A 12985-nucleotide genomic window follows, 5' to 3' on the forward strand; every position below is an offset into this window, starting at 1 on the left:
AGCTGTGCAGCCCAACGCTGTTCTGTGGCCCCAACCGCTGATGACAAATGGCTCAATGGGTTGTTATCTGTAAAAACAATGCACTTTTGCCCCACAAATACTCCCTGAATTTTTCGGTCATTGCCCACTTAAGCGCCAAAACTCCAATTTCATAGAGCTGTAGTTTGCAGAATTGCGCTCAGTGGGTGCAGGCTCTGACTGGCAAAGGCAATAGGTCGAACTTTTCCCTCCTGTTCCTGAGACAGAACAGCCCCCAACCCTTGAAAACTTGCATCTATCTCAAGAATAAAGGGCAAAGAAAAGTCAGCATATGCCAAAATAGGGGAAGTGGTAAGCTTCTCCCGCAGGGTGTCAAAACTCCTTTGACATTGTTCAGTCCAAGCACCGCAAACCCTTGACCCACTACCCTTTACGCTTGCCCCAGCAAACTCTGCCACTAGCTTATGTAGGGGGCTGCCACCCTGGTGAACCCCTCTACAAAGCGGCGGTAATAGCTGGCAAACCCTAAAAAAGAACGGAGCTCTGTAACACTTCCTGGACAGGCCCAACTAGCCACTACCTCCAGTTTACTTGGATCCGTGGCAACCCCCTGAGAAGATACCACATGACCCAAATACTTTACCTGTTCTTGGAAAAACACACACTTCTCCAGCTTAGCTTTAAGCCCTTCCCGCTTCAATCGACCCAAAACTACCTCCAACCGTTCCAGATGTTGAGTCACTGAGGAGGAGAAAACCACAATGTCGTCCAGGTATAACAGCAAGGACTGATGCCGTTGGTCCCCAAACAATCTTTCCATCAAACGCTGGAAAGTGCTGGGAGCATTACAAAGCCCAAACGGCATCCCGTTCCACTCAAATAACCCAAATGGCGTACAGAAAGCTGTCTTAGACTTATCCCCCTCAGTGACTGGAACTTGGTTGTAACCACTGGCCAAATCCAAAGTAGAGAACCAGCGGGCCCCGGTCAATGCGTCTAACGTTTCCTCGATACGAGGCAGCGGAAACGCGTCCCTCCTGGTCTTTGAATTCAACTGACGGTAGTCCACGCACATGCGGAGACTACCGTCTTTCTTTTTCACCAGGACGATAGGGGATGCATATGGGCTCGAGCTCTCTCTAATTATCTGGGCATCTAGCAGCTGGTTAATATGCGTTTTCACTACATCATACTCTGAGGGTGGCAAGCGCCTGTACCGCTGCCGAACCGGAACGTCATCTGTAAGGGGAATGTCGTGTGAAATCAAGTTTGTACAGCCCAAGTCACTCTCATGAGCTGAAAACACAGACTGATATTTCTGTAACAGGGTCCTAACCCTATCCTGCTCCTTAATCTCCAAGGCGGATAAATCAACCGTATCAATCCGCTGCTGTAGTGAAGGTTCCAACACACACTCTTGAGCCCCTACCATTGCAATGGTCTCCTTCACCTCAGTGACCCCAGGAGGCAAACTTACAACAAACACCCCATGTAGGGTACCCAGCAGGGTATTTGGATGAGTACCACATCTAACAACCCTACATTTACAACTGGAATGTAGACTGTACCTCGAACTGATGGCACCAAGGCAGGTGAGGCCAGAAGGCCAGCCGGGAGTCCCGACTCAAGCGGCTCAAACAACACCGTGCCCTGAGAGTACTGTTCGGAACAGGTGGCAGCCACAATCTTCATGGTGCCACCTGGAATACGACACTGACGACGCCCTCGCACCTTTACTCGCCCTACCTGTCCAAGTCCTGGCTGACATGTGTCCTTGTGGCACTGCTGCAAAGCCTGCATCACAAAATCAGGAACCTCTACCACCGGTGGAGAGTCGAACAACGCTTGGCCATGTTGACCAAACAGTTCCTGGTAACACCGGCTCAACACATTCATTCCCAGTATTCCTGGGACCTGAGCACACGTATCGCCGGGGGGATCCTTTACTAGCAATATCCCACACCCTGTCACTATCTTACCACACAGCTCAACATCCAATTCCATATAACCAAGATATGGAATAGCGAGCCCATTAGCTGCCCGCAGTTGGAGCCATTGGCAAAGTTTTAGACGCTCCTGACCCCAAGGTTCAAAATGGCTTAAAAAACAGCTCTCGGTTATTGTAGACACCATAGAGCCTGTGTCAATCAAGCACGGCACCCCAACTCCTCCCATCCTGACCACCAATTGTGGGCAGCCAGACATTAAATGAGACATCGAGCCCCCCATTACCCCTGCCGAGCTGTGGCTCAACAGCCCGGCGGGCACTAGTTTCCCGACGGCTGGCTTGGATGACGTTGCCCCCTCGCTAATGACGACGTGGTAGGGTCATGACGCGATCGATCAGAAGACGATGAATCAGAAGCCGAATTAGCCGGCAGTGACAAATTACACTTCCTGGCAAAATGGCAGGTTGATGGCACTGCCTACAAACCCCCGGTCCATAACGCAGAGAATGACTACGCGAGCGTCGCCTGAAACTGGGCGAAACTTTGAGTCAGCTGATTTAACTGATTCTGTTGAGCTTTTAACATTTCTTGTAATTCGCGCAATTCGGACGATGAAGACTCATTTGTAACAGAACGCTGACCCCCCTGCACACCATATTGAATCCCATATGAAAACGGGACAGACTGGCTTCGAGCCCGCGCACCCCCTGGCAAACCCTCCTGCTCCCACCGTATCGCCTCACTACGTACTTCCAATAGCGTGGCACTTGGTTGACGGCGAACTAACTGTTTAAGTTCACGCCGGAGGCCATTATCAACAACATGCTCGACGAACTGGTCACGCAGCAATATTGGAGCATTTAAAACAGCCCCAGGAAATCGCTGTTTAACTTTTTCCATAAGACCCATCAGAGCAAGAGAAAACTCCAAAAGACTTTCCCCCTCCAACTGTCGTCTGGAAAAGAACGCTTCCTGTAATGCTACGTGGGACTGCGAGCAGCCAAAAACCTCACGTAGAGCAGAGAAAATCTTTTCCGGATCCCCTCGTTCAGCCTCGGAACGATATCGGATTTCGTCTCGGGCCTCCCCCTCTAAATGATCGAAAAGAAAGAACGCCTGCTCGCCCACCGATAAATGACGGGTCTTTCCCTAAATGAACATGGATCCTGTGTCTTCACCTAAATGAACATGGATCCTGCCGACTACGCCAAAATGTGGCATGACACACCGAGGGCTGACGAAAGGAAATGTAGCGACTACGCCACCCTGGCACTTGGCCAGGGAAAATAACTTGCACTTAGGCAACACAGGTTCGTATATAAAGAATCAGCGGAAGACGTGGGTAAAATTAGTATGGATTTTTATTAATGATAAAAGTATCTGATGCACCTAATGAAAACCAAAAACAGGAATTACTCAACCATAACACAGATAACTTCAATAATCAGACACCTTTATAGATGTGCATGCAGGAGCCAAGGCGTAACAACGGGATCAAGGGCACTAATCGGCCTCCACAGCACCACACAACTTTTGGTTGCACCTGTGTAGACACTCACACACACCACAGCACACAGCACAGCACTCGTGAAGCAATACCACCACCACAATCCGCCCCGCCTTCGGCACTCGGCTCCTGTAACCACAAATGGATGGAGTTACACATAAGAAGGGTCAAAAGGCCACTGATGGGATACTGTGCAGGTCACAAACATATGGATAGTGTGCACAAGTAACACACAGGAGGTGAGGGCACCTTTAGCTCTTTGCTGTGCCTTTCACCCCTATATACATAAACTTAAAAAGGGACAAGACCAAAAGGGAAAAGAGGGATAGTAATCCGTCTTCGGTAAACAAAATAACTCAAGATACAAAATGTAAAAATAAGACCAACAAAATAGTTCAAGAAACATTAAACGAAAACAAAACCAACCTTTAACATTTAAATGTAAACACAAAAGAAAAAGGGCCACAAAACCCAAAAAAAGCAACTAATAAGCTTCAGATACACACACACACACACACACACACACACACACACACACACACACACACACACACACACACACACACACTAAATTATAAGCAAAGCAACAGCGCCTCCTGGGCGATAATTCCACGTTAGTCACCCATAGAAGCGCAAATCTGTAATAAAATTAAAATAGAACGTTAACAACTCACCATACCTGCGAAATGTTTATTACCTTTAAAACACATACCATTGGGATGAGTGATCCGGAAACACAGGTTACTATAAGGGTAAGCCCGAAAGCTGCAGGCTCGTTCTGTAGATCTGAGATTATAGTGCACAGGGGGCACAAGAACCGCCAATGAGACAACACGATCTATAATCAATTTAACAAGTTAATACAACCCACTATTTGGAAATGTAGCACGGTTAGACCTTAAAACATACCGTGTGTGGGGTCTTCCCAGAAATCGCGTACACAGCACTTCTGTGCACCCGTAGGCTTACTCGATTTAATAGATCTACCACACATGGTACAACGTGTAAAGGCAGGCACTGTCGGTATTATTAACACCGCTCTCTCTCCGGCTCACCTCGGACTATACGCTAACACAGACGCATAGGAATTACATACGCAGTCTTCCACAAGAAATAAAAGCATTATAGCCGTTTCACTTACCTGCCGCGAGGAAACACGCCAACCCAACACCAGCCGCAAGGTTTACCCAAACAGACAGCTCTGACTGGTGACTCGTGATGATGCAGACAGAAGCGTAGCACCCGTGACAACAAAATGCTCCCCAGCCAAATTTATACATCCCCCTTGCTCAATGATAGGACAATCAATGAGCACATCAACCGACTAATCTGGAAGCAGGAAGGGACTCGCCAATCCTATCACATTTGGTTGGGTAAAGTGCAAAGACCGCATAGAATATCTGAAACGACGTTACCGCGAATGTGTGAAGCATAACAAGAAGACTGGGTCGGATCCATAACGCTGCACATTCTTCGAGGAACTGGACTCTGTTCTTGTTTAGTTGCTACTTTTAAGAGTATTAATTTTGTATTGAAATGTATTTAACAGTGTACAAAGCATGTATGGCTATGTTCATAAGCATACATATAAAATGAAATAATAGACATAAATAATACAATGCAGTGAACAAGCTACTGATAGAGACACAATCAAGTACTGTAATTAAAGCAGTACTGTCGATATTGAGTAGATATTTCTGTTTCTTTAGCTTGTCGTCCAGTGACTAACCCAGGTGATGGACATATGGATGCGTCAAGTTCAGAGGAAGGTGATATCACTGGTAAGTTTGTGAATTTTTCTCTGTACAAAATGTCAGTGTTGCTATTTATTTAATATCTTGAAGCTCTCGAATTTTCTAAATTATATGATTTGTTACAGGTACCAGTTCACACTTATCTGGTGTAGCAGAGACATCAGGAGACAAAGCAGCTACATTTACAGTGACTGAAGATGACAGTGGTCAAAGGTCAGAGCAGACCACCAATACTGGCCAAACTTCCATCATTACAAGTAAGTTTGAAATTAATATTAAGCAAAATTAAACATGACTTTAAAGAAACAATAAAGAAATGGAACAGTTTTAAATGGTATTTATAGTACATTTTTAAATTATATTGAAATTTAAAAATGCATAGGTGTTAAAGTATTCTGTATTTGAATAGTTGGTGAACACCAGAGTGAAAAAGTTTTAAATACTTTACAGAAACAAATTAACCAGTTAAAAATTTAAACTCTTTCTAAAAAGCCAAGTAATTCATAATTATTCACATCTTGAAGTCTCCACAATAACAATATTGACTATGTTCATTATTATGATATATTGTATTATCATATAACAGCACGTCTTTTTGTCTTATGATATAATACAATTTTGTAAAAAGGAATTAATTAATTCCAAATTATGGAAGCCATGGAGAGAGGGATAAACATGTTAACACAACATGACATTGATACAACAGCAGCAGAGCTTGAACAGCGTCTTGACAAGGAGCACATGGCCTAGAAGAGACAGATCCAGCAGGCCAGGTTGGATCTGGACTAAGCACGTCTTGAATTTGAGATAAAACGTCAGGAAGCCGAAGACAGGCGTGCTCGAGAGACCCAGCAATTCATGGTTCAAATTCTGCAAGTGCTTAGACCTGCATTGCCACAGTATGACCCCTCGACTTCATTTGCACAATATCAACATCCTGCTCAGCACTATTATTCATCTGATCCATTTGCTTTTTCACCTGGCGAAGCCTCGCACCAAAATCCGTCAACATCAGTTTTCCAAGATCAACGCTCACTGTCTGACCAAAGAAATGACCACTAGTTTTCTGAGCATTGTTTTTGCAAACATTATTGTGCAGTTGCACAGTTTATACTAATTAAAAGAACTGTTCTAGGAACAGTAATGTTGTGAAACTGTAGGAAGTTATGTTTTTGCTCTATGCAACGTTTACATCCAGTTTACATCCAGTTTACTCTACGCGTATGAGAGTGAGAAGTTCCGTGTTCAAATCCTGGATGAGCTCAACTTTTGCCCTCAATTATTTTTGTTGGGGTGAACAAGAGATATCAGACAGCTGTATCGCTGATAACTTGGTTCTCGCTTGGTGCTTGTTACCTCATAGCACCAAATACGTTGAAATCCTGTGAGACTGACGACCTTGAAATTACTCTGGTTTTATGGTGAACAGTCTGTTAATAAATTACAAAGTAACAAAAGGAATCTTAAACCTCTGACTGTTTGAAGCGTACCTTCCCTTCACCTACATGTGCAGGGTGTAGTGTCATTCCAGTGGTAAATTAATGCCAAGTGTTAGACTAAATAGTCTATTTCTTCTCCTGCAGAGCTCCTTCATCTCTTATAGTTATAGTGGGCAGTATTGGCTGGACACGTGAAATTACTCCTTTTTTGTTATTGAAATCTCCCTTTCAGTACTATCTTGCATTTTAGGTAGCACAATGGCACTGCACTTTCTTCAATGAGAACCAAGAAAACAATTCACTACATAACTAATGCTTTGAAATAGAACCAATTCTCCCTGACATTGCTCTGCAGTTTAAAAGCAAAAGCAACAGCAACTGTTTCAAAATGTTTGCATGGAGAACAGGAGACATGTATTTGCAATGTACAGTGACATTTTATTACTAAATTTAAATCAAGTTTAAATCACTAATGAACCTTTTTGTTTCCTGCAGTTACAGAAGCAGCTTTGGCTGGACACATTAAAGTTTTCTCTATGTGTTTAAATTGAAGACATATGCCAGCAAAGCACATGAACTATGCAGTGACATATCAGTAGACACTTCTTCCACAAGAAGGCTTTTTGGTCTAGGGATATGATTCAGGTTTTTTAAACCAGGATTTTACTTTGCATAACAGGAAACAAAAAGATCCACGGACCTCCAGCTGTTGGGTTCTTGTCTTTCCTTCAACTTCGTGTGCAGAGTCGTTACAGTTGTGAATCAATCTCAGCTGCATTTGCTTGGCTCGTTGGTCTAGGGGTATGATTCTCGCTTAGTGTGCGAGAGGTCCCGGGTTCAAATCCCGGACAAGCCCAAGTTTTACACTGAATAAACTGTGTGCAGGTGAACAAAAGCTATCAGAACACTGTATCAATGATAATGTGGCTCTCGCTCGCTGCTTGTTCTCTCACAGCACCAAAAAAGTTGAAATCCTGGAATAGTTGCTTTTTTCCCCAAAGCTACTACTCTGGTTTTATGCTTAACAGTCTGTAAATAGATTAAAAGGGAACAAAACAAACCTTGGATCTCGCCTTCCCTTCACCTTCATATGCAGGGTATAGCATCATTCCAGTGGTGAGTCAATTTGAAATGTGGCTACTTGGTTCTTGTTAGGTTCCTTGTTACATTAGTAGTACAGAAACAAACAAATTCTCGACGAGACCTTGCTCTTGTGTGGACATTTTATGAGGTTACCCTGATCTACCAAACTTTGCCATGCGAGCTGAACTCCCGTCACCTAGCTCCTTAGTCTAGGGGTATAATTCTTGCTTTGGGTGCGAAAGGTCCGGAGTTCAACTCTGGGATGAGTCTTAGTTTTACACTGAATAAACTTTGTGTGGGTAAACAAGAGCTGTAATAACGCTGTATGGCTGATAACTTGGTTCTCGCTTGCTACACGTTTCCTCACACCACCAAAGAGAAAAAAAAATCCTTCAAGGGCGATTTCTTCTTCTGATGGTGAACATCAGAAACATCAGAAAACAAAAGTCACAGACATGTTATGTTCACGGTTTAATTATATATGGGGTTGACTTATAAAAGTGCTGCTGCAGTGTTAAAGAGCTGTGTTCTGGTGGAACAATCTGCAGGGAATTTGTAAGAAACTAAGATCACAAACAGTGTAAGCAAGATTTTAACACAGCGCAGGGAGACCCCAATGGATTTCAGGTCCGTTGCCTTATCCACTCAGCCATGACTACACAAGGTTCTGCCTGAAGTCTGCACATCCATCAATGAGTCCGAGACAGAAAGGAATGGATGGATGGATGGATTAATGGATGGATGGATGGATGGATGGATGGATGGATGGATGGACAGATAGATAGACAGACAGACTAATTTTCGAAAGGTACCAGACTCAAGGTTCAATACCTTCAGGAAACGCTGGTTTGTGATGGTTGGATGCTGGTTTATGATGGTTGGACACTAGTCTGTGATAGTTGGATGCTGGTTTGCTATGGTTGGACACTAGTTTGTGATGGTTGGATGCTGGTTTATGATGGTTGGACACTGGTTTGTGACAGTTGGATGCTGGTTTATGATGGTTGGACACTGGTTTGTGATGGTTGGATGCTGGTTTATGATGGTTGGACACTGGTTTGTGATGGTTGGATGCTGGTTTGTGATGGTTGGACACTAGTCTGTGATGGTTGGATGCTGGTTTGCTATGGTTGGACACTAGTTTGTGATGGTTGGATGCTGGTTTATGATGGTTGGACACTGGTTTGTGATGGTTGGATGCTGGTTTATGATGGTTGGACACTGGTTTGTGATGGTTGGATGCTGGTTTATGATGGTTGGACACTGGTTTGTGATGGCTGGATGCTGGTTTGTGATGGTTGAATGCTGGTTTGTGATGGTTGGATGCTGGTTTGTGATGGTTGGATGCTGGTTTATGATGGTTGGACACTAGTTTGTGATGGTTGGATGCTGGTTTGCAATGGTTGGACACTGGTTTGTGATAGTTGGAGGCTGGTTTGTGATGGTTGGATGCTGGGTTGTAAATGGAGGGAGGAGCCGGAAAAGCATAGGAAGGAAAAAATGCATGAGTGCATGGAAACCAGGGGATATTTTATGAGGTAAATACTGAAGCTTCTGCTAGAGATGATGAATGCGGCGGTGCAGCTGTGGCTACAGTGAAAAAAGACTTGTTGAATTGTGTTCACTGGGTTTCCTGCTTTAGTTAACGGCATTCATTCACGCTGTATGAAATGTCTGTGATGCAGCGCTTTGTTATACTGCATATCTGTATAATTCTATAGCTGTGGCATCATAATGATGTTATTAAGAGGGGGATTGGGACTGAAGACCTGCCACTGTATAAACTATTAGATAGAACGAGTAACACTGTGCAGATCTACTGTGTATTTTATTTATTTATGTACAAAAATATACAATGTTATAAATATAATCTATAAAAAAATATTTATAAAGAGATCACATTTTTAGGCTTTATGTGATCATGGAGGAAGCTGATCTAAGGCACTTGGTGACGGCTGAGGGAACGCGCTTAAATGTGATCTTGTTCTGCTTCAGGATCAGTTGCAAAACAAAGCCCAGGTGCTCGTAAGCTCTTAGTAAACGCTTCATGGAGAAAACATGAAAATAAAAAGCAGTTAAACACATGCAAAGTTTATTAAATACAACATGCTCTAAAATTAAAACACCCCCAAATACACAGGACCAAAAACAGTGTTATTAAAAAAAGGGGCTTCTCTGCATTTAATTGATGCTTTTTATATAACAACTCATATAAAGTGACAAGAAAATTCCTTTGGGGTTTTTAGTCACTTACTTTACAAAAACATGCTGTATGTTACCACTGAAATGCTGCAGTAGTTCTATATTATGAATCTGGACTTTTTAAATAAGGATCAAAGCTTGGAATAGAAGAAACTTCAAACTAATAACACTAATAATACTAATACTACTACTACTACTACTACTACTACTACTACTACTAATAATAATAATAATAATAAAAAGAAGAAGAAGAAGAACTGCATTAGTTATAGAAACAGTTGAATTGTTACACACAGGTCACGTTGACAATTTATTTTTGCATTGTTTATGTAAAAAAATATTCAATACATAAAAATACACAAATAAATTTGGGCGCAGATGCAAAAAAAAAAAACAACCAAAAAAAAAAAAAAACCACCATCGACGTCATTACCGGACCTTATTGACTGCAGTAACACGACCACGTGACTACTAGAGTTACAGTTACAAGGCTACAAGGTCTCACCCTTTCTCACAGATGATTAGCTACAACTTTAAACAAAACCTGGGTTGATTGGTCAGTTTACATACATAATCGATGTGGTCAACAAACAGCACTGCAATCAATCAACTCACTCTGGACTTTGTGTGTATCCTAGCAACTGTAGTAAACAAACCAGTAGCTAATAATCACCAAGAGAAAAGGTGTGATTTTGCCCACAGCTCGTCAAAATGTAAAGTTCTCTCACTCCTTCACTCAGATAGATAGATAGATAGATAGATAGATAGATAGATAGATAGATAGATAGATAGATAGATAGATAGATAGATAGATAGACAGATAGATGTATTTAAAAGTTTATGTTTTTGTATTTTTGCAGTAATAAACAGACTAATGGATTCTGTTCCCCCATGTGGCGACGGTCCCTGGAACACTTCAGTAGAAAGGTGTGTGTGTGTGTGTGTGTGTGTGTGTGTGTGTGTGTGTGTGTGTGTGTGTGTGTGCACGTTGAGTATTATCTGCATTGTTACTGTGGAAATATTTAAATAATACTTTTCTTATTTAGGAAAGTGAGTAACATGGACACCAAACCAGACACAACCAGACACAGGTAAACTCAACCCCCCTCATTGTCAATGTCAAAATTCAGAACTCATTTGTAAACTTCTTTTAGATTTGTATTTATTTATTTAATTAAAATATTTGTTTTTATTTTATTAATTAATTAATTTTAAATATAAACAAAAATGTGTTAAATGTAATCAAATTTTAGCAACAAAAAAAATCTAATTTTATTATATTACTGTTAAACAAACGAATAGTTTTTTTTATCAATTTAATTCCATATTTAAGTGTTAAATACATAAAAAAAATATATAAAATGTAATTCTTTATTGAAACATTAGTACTGTATGTTATGCCAAGTACACATGCCAACATTGGAATGTTTTGCCAGATCAATTATCTACGCAGGATCGGACCTGGTTAGTACTTGGATGGGAGACCACCTGGGGATACCAGGTGCTGTAAGCTTTATTATTTTTAAAAATTTTTGTTGGGCCTTTATTTGCTTTCATTCCTAATTTATGGATGAACATCTACTGTGGTGGATAAAGTGTGATAAAAGTTGAACTGGAAAAGCAGAAAAGGCATATAAGCACACAAACAAACTGACAAGCAAAAATAAATTGGCAATTTGAAATAGCAATTCTCACCTACGGCCACACCACTCTGAGAGGCGCTAGAGAGCGGCTTGTTAGAGGAAGTGTTTGGCTGCAGTAGGTGAGAGAGGCTCACCACACCTTGTTTATGTTTGTGGAGGACACGTGATATTTCTTTACCCTGTTCTTGTTCAACATCATAAATTGGTCCCTCTCCTCCCACCTGACGGACCACTGTGTGTACAGCATCTTCCCAATAGTTTCAAAGCTTCCCAGTTCCACCTCTAGGTGTCAAGATCTTCACTTAAACATGATCCCCAGGACAGAACATAGAACCTCACACCTTCCCATTGTAGTTCCTCTTGTTTCTTTCTGCCATCTTTTTTTTTTTTAGTCTGTCTGGTGATTTCCAATGCTTCCTGCATTTCTTGTCATCATCTCTTTACATACTCCGTATAAACAATTGTTTCTGTTTCCGGTGTCAAACCGAACAATAGATCAACAGGTGATCTCGGGGACCTTCCAAACAGGAAGTAGAATGGTAAGAATCCTGTAAGCCCAACCTCAGATTGCTGGTAAATTCCTTCCTGAACATCTTCACTCCACTGGTCACCTGGGCTGAGTAGGAGGGTGAATGACACTGGAAGCCGGCTGTCGTCACTGGAAGCCAACTCGCACTGCATTCATCCCAGTGGAGCCTCCAAAATGTAGTCCCCTCACCACCTGATGAGGGGAGACGTGAATGATTAATAAAACACAGGACCATCAGAGTCTCTGCATTTTCTCATAAACATTAAAACATTTCAGCACATTTTATCAAGTTTTTTTTATCTCAACATAACTGAAACATAAGTGACATGAGAGTGTTAGAACTACATGAAATACATGTTGAACAGGAAACCTATGCATGGTAATTTCTATTAAATTATTCTTTCAGACATGAAATTGTACATGTGTTCCACACATTTTTTTTTTTAATTTCAGAAAACTTATAACAGTAATGTTTATAACAATAAACACTTTTCTATGCATTATATATACTCACATACTCTAAACACGACTTAACTGTTACAATAGATTTTATGTGCATATTTTAACTTATTCGCTCTTTGGGATGCTGTCAGCATTTTTTTAATACAGGAATGTATATGAAACTTCCTTTAATCAACTCCAGCTTTTAGAACACCTATTTTAACTGATAAACCCTTTACATAATCACATTTATCACAAATATGTGTTATATTTGTATTTCGCCCAGATACACACTTCATCGTAGTCACCTTGTTGCCTTCATTATTAGCATGGAATGTGTGATTAGCACACGTGGTGCACATACTGAACTCACTTCATACTATTAAACATCCAAAACAACTTATTCACCATTTAAAGAATAACATTTGCATCTCTCGTGACTTTAACACATTAAGAATG

At 41.5% G+C, this 12985-nt stretch overlaps 1 non-coding gene across 1 annotated transcript; it reads left to right on the top strand.

Moving 5' to 3' along the window:
• The first annotated feature begins 7412 nt into the window (after positions 1-7412).
• On the top strand, positions 7413-7484 carry trnat-agu. The gene has a single exon. It is a non-coding gene; the product is annotated as a tRNA-Thr (tRNA).
• The last annotated feature ends 5501 nt before the right edge of the window (positions 7485-12985 follow it).

This window comes from Silurus meridionalis, chromosome 3 (assembly GCF_014805685.1).
Source record: "Silurus meridionalis isolate SWU-2019-XX chromosome 3, ASM1480568v1, whole genome shotgun sequence".
Classification (NCBI taxonomy): Eukaryota; Metazoa; Chordata; class Actinopteri; order Siluriformes; family Siluridae; genus Silurus; species Silurus meridionalis.